This window comes from Equus caballus, chromosome 24 (genome assembly GCF_041296265.1).
Source record: "Equus caballus isolate H_3958 breed thoroughbred chromosome 24, TB-T2T, whole genome shotgun sequence".
In the NCBI taxonomy this organism is placed as follows: domain Eukaryota; kingdom Metazoa; phylum Chordata; class Mammalia; order Perissodactyla; family Equidae; genus Equus; species Equus caballus.
Genome location: NC_091707.1, coordinates 19295025 through 19304925, shown reverse-complemented (window position 1 = coordinate 19304925; position 9901 = coordinate 19295025). Strand labels below are relative to the sequence as shown.

General features: G+C 44.7%; 1 long non-coding RNA gene across 2 annotated transcripts in view; it reads right to left on the bottom strand.

Moving 5' to 3' along the window:
- Nucleotides 1-1001: 1001 nt before the first annotated feature.
- LOC138920640 (uncharacterized) overlaps nt 1002-9901 on the bottom strand; it is a 49127-nt gene continuing 40227 nt past the window's right edge. For both annotated transcript variants that reach the window (XR_011432151.1, XR_011432150.1), the window contains one exon: nt 1002-6796. This is a non-coding gene — a long non-coding RNA (uncharacterized lncRNA). The remainder of the gene's footprint in view (nt 6797-9901) is intronic.

Here is a 9901-nt window from a genome sequence, read left to right as displayed (position 1 = left end):
TTCAGAATATCTGGGCATTTGAGAAAAGCTGACGAGGACATCACCAGGTGCCCCTCAACTGTTAGGAGCTTTTCTTGAGGCTAGGAGTCCTGGCCTTGTCCACCTGTGTGCCTTGGGAAAGATGCAAGTGGGCTGAGCTAAGGACAGGAAGAAAGAGGGGAGGGAAATAGGAAACAATATGCTGTCAGCATCGGGACCTCCGAGTCCCTGAGGAGGCTCCAGCTGAGAGGAGATGCACAGAGAGGGTGGGAATGGGAGAGGAGGAGCAGCCACAGCCATCCCAGGGCTTGGGTGCTGAGCTGTGACCTCCCTTTGCTGAGCAGGGCTGTTCTCTGATCACTAAGTCCTGCCTACCACTTTCTCCAGCATACATTGACCAATATGATGCTCAAATGAACCAACCCAACCGCTAGTGCTGTGCCACCCTAACTGGTGATGGTTTCCTGACTAGATATACCTTTTCCTCTCAGAGAAGTTCATAAGCCAGTGAGAAGCCACAAAGATCCAGAAACCCTAGTCAAAACCAGGCATCCTTTAAGGAAGAAGGCTGCTACAAAGGGGCTTGCGCTAGGGTAGTGGTGGAAGATACGGACAGTCTAAAGATACGTTTTGGAGGTTGATCAACAGGACTTGCAATTGGATTGGATGTGAGGAATAACATCCAGAAGGCATCAAGAATGTCTCTCAGGTTTTTGCAGTTTGGCAAGTGGGTGGGTGGTGTGGCTACTGAGATAGAGAAGAATGAGGAAGGACCAGTTAGGATATATTAACTTTGGGAAACCTATTAGGTCTCTAAGTGGTTACGTCAAGTTGTAGTTGAATATATGGTTCTGGGTTTCAGAGGAGAGGAATCTTTCCCAAGTATGTCTTCCAAATTACTGCTCAAACCAGAGGGTAGTGGGGCCTGTCGGGGCCTGAGGGTCATTGTGTTCCCTGAGAATAGGAACCATAATGACACATCAGCACATCCACAGCGAAGCATCCTGAGGCTGCAACTACGCTTCATTTCACTTTTTATTCATTATTTTAGTAAATGTATGCTATATGCCAGGATCATGCCAGGTTCCAGGGGAAGAATATTGAATAAAACAGACATAGTCCCTGCCCTCTTGGAACATCAATCTAATGGAAGAAAAATGATTAAAAAAAAAAAAAATTTAAGTAAATAAAACAGAGCACAGGTTCTGAAGTCAAACTGACCTAGAATCAAATCCTGATTCAGCTGTTCATTAGCTATGAAACCTTGACATATTTCTTAACCTCTCTGTGCATTTGCAAATTCTTCTCTGTGCAGTCTTCATCTGTAAACTGGAGATAATAGTTCCTACTTCATAGCTGCAAGAATTAAATGAGATAATCATATACAGACTCAGCAGGATCTGGTGCAGAGTCAGCACCTGATAGATGTTAGCCACTATCACAGGTGCCTTGGAAGTCACGGGAGGGGTCTATTTCCAGAAAGAGCATTTGTGAGGGCCCTGAGAAGGAAGGAGCTGGATGGGTCTAGAATGAGCTAGGGTAGAAAGGCTGGATTGTACATTAAGCATGACAAGAAGTCATTGAACAGATTGGTGTAGGGGCTGGGATTGTCCCTTGTGTGCCCTTCCTGTCCCCACTGCTCATCTCTACCTGTACTTACGTTCTGGGTCTAGCCCCTCCCATGCCCAACACATGCAAGGACGGGCTTTTCTTCCAGACAATTCCTTTCCTATCTGTGAAAACTCTGCACTTTAAGGAGTGATGACAGGATGTGAAGGAGGTTAAAATAGGAGCTGAAAGCATCTGCTTTGTTCAATGGACTATTGTCTTCTCACCAGTCCCTCTCAACATGGACTGCTCAGGAGGTGGATTTCTCATGAATAGTGCCAGTGTAAGTGTGGGCTGGAAGGACTCAAGAGCATCCCTTGCTCTGGAGAAGACGTTTTCTCCATAGACATTGTTTTCTGAGATCTACAGCTTGTGGGGAGAGCAGAGCTGCCCTGCCCTACAACAGCAAAAAGGCTCAGGCTCCTGATGCCAATGGCGACACCTCTGGGAGGCTCCTTTCATCACTGCCTCCCAGGACTCAGCGCGGCGAGATCATCCATCACCCTTGCTCTTCCCTTCCCCGTTGCTCCTGTGACTTCTCCAGCTCAGACAAACAGCCTCTATCTCACACCCTCAACAAAATCAAGTCAGAGGAGTCAGGGCCGTTTGAACGAGAGCTCACTGTGGAGGATTAGCAGTGAGTGACTGAAGGCCCAGGTTTGACTTCAGTGAGTGAGGCTGCAGTGATGGGTAGAGCATGCTGCTCTTTGCTCTGCAGCCAGCTCAGTCCCATTTCTTTCTTTCTTTCAGCTTTATCGAGTTCATAATTGACAAATGAAATTGTGAGATATTGAAAGTATACAACACGATGATTTGATACACATATACATTGTGAAAGGATTTCCCCATCTAGTTAATTAACACATCCATCACCTGACATATTTACCCTTTCTTTTTCTTGGTGAAAACATTTAGGCTCTACTTTCTTAGCAAATTTCAATTACACAATGCAGCATTATTAACTATTGTCACCACGTTCTACACTGGATCCTCTGACCTTATTCACCTTATAGCTGAAAGTTTGTACCCCTTTACCAACCTCTCCCTATTTCCCCCTCCCCTGAGCCCCTGGCCACCACTTTCTATGAGTCTGATTCTTTCTTTTTAGATTCTGTATACGATACCATGTAGTATTTGTCTTTCTGTGTCTGGCTTATTTCACTGTGCATGATGCCTTCCAGGGTCATTCCTGTTGTCACAAATGACAGGATTTCCTTCTTTCTTAAGACTGAATAATATTCTGGGAGGGTGTGTGTGTGTGTGTGTGTGTGTGTATCACAACTTCTTTTTCCATTCACCTGTCAATGAACACTTAGGTCGTTTCCATACCTTGGCAATTGCGAATAAGGCTGCACGGAACATGGGAGAGCAGCTATCGCGTCAAGATACTGGCTTCGTTTCCTTCAGATGTATACCCAGAAGTGGGGTTGCTAGACCATATGGTTGCTCTATTTTTAATTTCTTGAGGAACCACCATACTGTTCTCCATAGAGGCTGCACCTCAGTCCCATTTCTAACACTTGGAAAGGGCACAAGTTAAAAGCAGGCTGGGTTTCAGGAAAGAAATCTTGAATAGCACAAACGCAAGAAACATCTGATATGGTAAGAAAATGTATACTTCCAAGTCATACAAAAAAACATGCATACAAGGGTTTGGCTGCCTTGGGCACACAGTACTAGAAGAAAAGTTTAAGGACAGTTGGAAGGATCAGCGGGGCACTTTTATGATTTTCGACTTTTGATCCCAGGACAATAACAGAAGGCCGTTTCTGTGATTCCAATTTTGTATTACCGCCTGTTGGACACTGTGTGTCAAGACGTGGTACGTGTGAGAGGAAACTTTTGCAAGATCATCATTGTTTAATGGAAAATTTCAGTTAATTTGGGAGAAAGATACATATTAAGCCTCAGAAAGACAGAGGGCCATTTCCAAGTGATGTACCCGTGACTCTAAGTTCACAGAACAGGGATATCAGTGCCGCTTAAACAGAACGTCTTACTTGGAACAAACATTTTCAGAGGGCTTTCAAAAGAAAGGAAGGCTTTCTCGTCATTCTTAAGTCTATCACTAAATAAATGCAAGAGTGGATCTCTACCTCAACAATATAAATAAATGTCCACTTTATTTATTCCTCAAGTTTCCTGGGAACTAGAGGATCCACACACTAGGAAAACAAATTAATGGGGCAATTTGATGACAGAGGTGCCAGCATTGAGACCCCTTCTGTGCATATACAGCCAAGGAACATTCCAGACACAACTGAAGGGCTCCTGCTACTTGAGGAACCAAATTCTTGGCTGGGCTGGAAAAAGAAAATGACTAGATGCCGGGGGTCAGGAGTAGGGAATGGTGATATGTCAGCCCCGTCAGCCACTGGGGACCAAGGACTATCCTATAATCACATGCTTTCTGGGCTTATCTCTCCTGTGTCTGGATGGGAGAGAAGCTTGGGGCACGTGACTGCGGCAGCGGTATACTACACAGGGTCATAGGGGAGGGCCTTTGGATGAAATGACATTTCTGTCCCATTAACTTTGCGCAAGTTTCAGAGTGTGCTCTGTGGCTTAATGTAGACAAACAACTACCAACAGTGACACGTATCTTCTCCATTCATTTTTCATTAAGAGTCCATCAGTGATTGGTCACTGTCTCCCTCTGCCATCATCCAACAAAACTCCAGTGTTTAGCCTATTCCACATAGTAACTAAGCATGGCCAGAAAAAAGTGTAAACCACACTGACATGTCTTGCTTCAAATTCTCAAGTAAGACCTTGGCTCTGCCTCAAATTCACTATGTTTTCTTTGTCAATGGACTTTGCCACTCTTCCAGACAACTATTTCATTCCTTCTCACCTCTCTTCAAATTTCCAACAGCACTCCTCATTCTCTTTCTTAGCCCCTGAGCTTGCTTCTCACTTCACTAACAGAAGAGTCAAAAGAGGACTTGGGCACACTCCCGTCACTTAGTCAGCCATCTTATCTGCATCTGTGCCCATATACTGCCTTCTCTCGCGCGGTAATGAGTAAGTCATCCACGCCCTAGCCTTCCGCTTATGCACAGAATCCCAGCCCCTCTCATCTGCTCAGTGACACAGTTCCTACAGTTATGTCATCTCCCTCCTGCTCCATCAATTTTTTCTGCTCTACTGGATCATCCCACTATCATACAAACACTCTGTTGCACCCACAACTTTATTTTTAAAAACTTCCCTGGACCCTATATCTCCACCTCTAGCTACGTCTTTCTGTCCCTTTTGACAACAAAACTACCACAAAGGCTTGTGTGTACTTGCATTTCTACTTCTCCTTCGATTCTTTCTTGAATTCCCCCCCAGTTTGGCTTTCAATCCCACAGTCCGTCAAGATTGCTTAAGGTCTCCAATGATCTTCCATTGCCGAAACCAGTATTCATTTCTAAGTCTTCATCTAACCTAACCCATCAGGAGTATTTGACTCAATTGATCATTCCTCCTTAAATACTTTCTTCACTTTATTTGCAAGAAGACCTCAGTGGTCACTCTTTCTCACTCTCTTCTGACCTCTAAGCATCAAAGGGCTTCAGACTCCATCCTTAGACCGCATCTTCTTCATCTGCACTCCCTCTGACTTCGTTTAGTACCTGGCTTGAAATATTCTTTGTATGCTGTGCCCCCAAATGTATCTCTCCAACCCCAAATCTTCCCTTATGCCAACCCCACATTTCCAACCACTTACTCAGCATTTTATACGTCAAAATGGAACACTTGTTTTACCACCCAAACCTAATCCTCCTTCAGTTGTCTCCACCTCAGTAAACGACTTTTCCATTTTAACCAATTGCTAAAGCCAAAATCTTTAGAGTCATCCTCTCTGTCTCTCACACTCATATTCAAACCGTCACAAATTCTGTTAACCCTTCCTTCTAAATATACCCAGAATTTGACCATTGCTCAGCACAGCCACCATTATCACCCTATTACAAGCCGTCCCCATCCCTCCCCTTGACAAGTGCAGTGGCCTCCTAACTGGTAGCACTGCTTCTACCCTCGCCCCTCACCCGCTACAGTCTGTTCTCCACACAGCCGTCAGATGTTGTTAAACTAGAAGTCAGATCATCTCCCTCATCTGCTCAGAACCCTTCAGTGCTCCCTGTCTCACTCAGAGTGAGACTCAAAGGAACAACTCAATGGAACAACATGGCCTATAAGGTCCCATGTGACCTGCCCACACTAGCTCCTACTCTCCCCTCCCTCCGTTATTCCCTTCCATCTCTACTGGCCTTCTTGCTGTTCCTTAAATATGTCAAGCCTGCTTGTATTCCTTTGAACTTGCCATCTCTTTGCCTGGAATGCTCTTTCTTCAGATATCCACACGGCTCACTCCCTCGCTTCCTCCAAATCTCTGCTCAAATATCACCTTCTCTGTATTAAATAGCACTCACTCCACCGCTGCTCTACACCCCTTTTCTTGCCTTACTCTCCTTTGTAGCACATGTCATCACCTGACTTGTACTGACTTGTTCATAGAGCATCTCTTTCTCTCACTAGATTATAAGCACCATGAGAGGAGGGACTGGATCTGCTTTGTTTGGAGCCATAATCCTACAACCTAGAGCAATGCTTAGCACATAATAGGCATTCAATTTAAGTGTTTGTTGAATGAATGAATGAGGCCATTGCTGTGAAATATTGAGAACTCCCCTCCATCGAGATGAAAAAGACAAGAGCAGTATGTGTCGTGAGCGGTTGCTCTACCATTAGCATTTTCCATGGAAAGTCAGGTAACTATGTAGAATGTGGAGAAAGACAGCAATTTTCTAGATGCCACAGAGTCCCTCCCCCAAACCTCTCCTGCCTGGAACCCAAAGGGGGAATTTAAAGAAGTCTGAGGTTTCTGCAGTTCTTTATGAAGAGAGCCGAGCCTGAAAAATACTGCTCTGTTCCTATTTGGGGACCCTAAAGTACCTCCAGCTGGCAGCCTGGGAGGCACCTGTTACATTTATAGTGATAAATGGTGTATGTGTTTATACAGGTCAATAAACAATTCCATAATAATGCTCTAAATGACCACAATTTCAGATACTCCACAAAGGGATGGAGTCCATTAACAGGCTCAGTCATTCTGAGTTTCTCCAGAGGTGGCTCAGATTCCACAGGGCAGCTCGAGGTCAAAGGTTCTGCGTCTTCTGGGGCTAGGGTCTTAATCCACAGGGCTGCTTCTGCCTTCTTCCTGGAAAGAGGAACCAGGATGATAATTCTGGTTGATGACGATATCTAAAGGGGCCGTAAACCAACCAAACCACATCCTAGGACTAAATCAACAAAACTACAGGAATGGGGAGTGGGGTACAGCTGACTCATAAACTCTACTGAATAAAGCTAGACTTACCACTCAGAACACACTGGGATCTCAAGGCACTGGTTCTACTCGAAAAAGGAAGTCACCAGAGAAAGCTGAAACAGGCCCATTTAATTCTAAGTGACCTCAGTAAGAAAAGATGAGGGATGCACCCAAGTCACATTCATGGTCTCAAAATCCAGTAATGACTAACAAACAGCCCTCCCATACACTTTTGCATCACTTAGCATGTTTAGCAGATTACAAAGCAAAATAAAAGCCTTTTGGATTTTAGAGACATACACCATCCCTCCTCTGGGAATGTCAAATGTTCAGCATATGAGGAACATTTCTATCCTGGTAAAATCAAACAAATATCTATTTTTCTAATACAGATTTAATCCATTAATGCTCTACTAATCCGACTTCTCTAAATTTTTCTCTGCCTTTTGAAGACTGAATCAGAGGCTACACAGTATATTTAATCTAGTTGCTTAAGACAGCCCCCATTCGTGTATTCATTCTTCCACACACGCTTGCTAAGCGTGGTAAATTGGTGGCACATTACTTGGTTCCCCTTCAGAACCAAGGCACTCACTTCCTGAGCTACCCAAAGTGTTTTGGGTACTGCAGGCTCATAGCTAAGTTCTCTTCCAGAACCACTGTAGGTGCCACCTAAAGGATGCCCCATCTTGGGGCAGCCCACATCTAATGACTGGTACACACTGGATGACAGAGGCCTGACCCCATGCCTCAATGAGGAGCAAATCCAAAGGACAGTCACATTCCCAGAGCTCCTCATGGACCAGCTGAGGCTCCTGCAGTAACTGCACTAAGCTCAGTCCTCCTCTGCCCGATTCTGCTCCCTCCCTTCCTCCCAGGTGCTGTTCTCAGTGTCCGTTTCCCAAGGAACCCCACCTAAGAGATCAAGTAACCAGGATTTTCCCAGTTCCCAGGCTAACTTCTAGGAGTACGAGATGAGTAAAACAAGGTCCCGTCCCTGTCTCAAGTAACTCACAGGCTGGACCACCAAAACATCTGAGCCATAGAAAAACAGCACTGGGAGCAGGCAACAGCACTGTTTCAGAGCCTTCACAGGGGAAGTGGCACGTGGCTTCATCCTTGACAGACGAGGTCAACGGATAGAAAACGGAGCCAAGGGAGCAACTCATCTAGGCAGATGCAATAGCATCTGCCAAGTCAAAAAGGTATGAAGGAGCCTGGCTTGCTTCAAGTTACAGTAAATCTGTCAGCGTGGCTGAGCCCAGAGTGAGGCAAGAGAGGACAGAGGAAGTGTTAGAACTGACACTCGGAGAGCAGGGTGAGGTGACGTCACTAAGGAACAATACAGAACGTAAAGGCTTAGATTCTGGTGTCAGACTGCTGGGTTTGAATATCAACTCCACAACTTACCTGCAACGTGACCACAGGGGAGTTGCTTAATCTTCTAAGCCTCAGTTCCCTTATCTAAAAATGAACACAAAACTATGACCTACCTCATAGATGTTGTTGTGGAAATTTAATGGGATAATGCACACGAAGGGCTCAGTACAGAACCAGGCTTAGCATTTCAAAAATTTGTCTCAAGAAAATCGTTAGCTATTACAGGCTTTCTCTCACAGGTGATGGGAATTATGAAATAATCATAATCAGAGTTGCACTCTTAGAAAATAGCTCTGGTGAGGTGTCACCTTTCTAGAGAAGACAGGCTTGAAGCCAAGAGCCGGGCCTTGAAACACAGGCAGTGCACACAGAGTAGGAGGAGGGCCTGTTTAAGGGGCGGCCTGAGCAGCAGCAGCAAGAAAGGCAGGACAGAAGTCAGGACAGGCTGCTCGGAGAGGAGGAGCAGAGGCCCATTCTGAGTAGTTCAGACCAAGGATAGAAGCAAAAGCTCCGAGAGCTCAGTGTGTGGCATTCCAAGTGCCGCCACAAGACAAGCCGTGCAAAAATTCCTAAAAACTGAAATGCTTGTTGACTTTATTCATTCAAAGACTACATCCCCAAGATTCTATATTTTCAAATCCTATTCTCAAAAGTATGTCCCTTACTTACTCCCTAAGATACACCTCCCACCACCCCCAAAAAACTGTTAACATTGAGATTCTCAGACCAGGAGAGTATTAATGGACAGTGATCATAAGAATCTGAAAAAATATATGTTTAACTCAGCCTCTGGATAATTTAAGGCAAGTACCTATATCCTCCAACCCACTTCTAGAAAATGAAAATTAAAGTTGAAAGCCAGGCCAGGAATACTGATCAATCGGGTCTCAGAATATAGAACAAGGACTAAATTAAAGCTTTATTAAAACCATGAGGAGCCGGCCTGGTGACGCAGCAGTTAAGTGCGCACGTTCCGCTTCTCTGCGGCCCAGGGTTCACCGGTTCAGATCCCGGGTGCAGACATGGCACCGCTTGGCACACCATGCTGAGGTAGGCGTCCCACATATAAAACAGAGGAAGATGGACACGATGTTAGCTCAGGGTCAGGCTTCCTCAGCAAAAAAGAGGAGGACTGGCAGTAGTTAGCTCAGGGCTAATCTTTCAAAAAAAAAACATAATGAGATACTACTATACATCCACCAGAATGGCTAAAATTAAACATACTAACAACACCAAATGTTGACAAGGATGCGAAGCAAGCAGAACTCGCATACTTTGTTGGTGGAGTGTAAAATGTTAAAATCACTTTGGAAAAAACGTCTGGCGGTTTCTTACAAAATCAAGTCTACACATACTCCGTAAGCTACAGATTCTAATTCTAGACATTTATACAAGAGAGATAAAAACGTATGGCCACAACATGACTTAAACAAGAATATTCATAGTAAGTTTTTGAAGACTATCCAACAACAGGAAACAGCCCAAGCTCAAAAATGGAAGAATGGAAGAACGCACTGTGGAACATTCTTCCATATCTATACAGTGGAATCCTACTTGGCAATAAGAAGCAACAAACTACTGATAGAGACGACAACATGGAAGAACCTCAAGAAC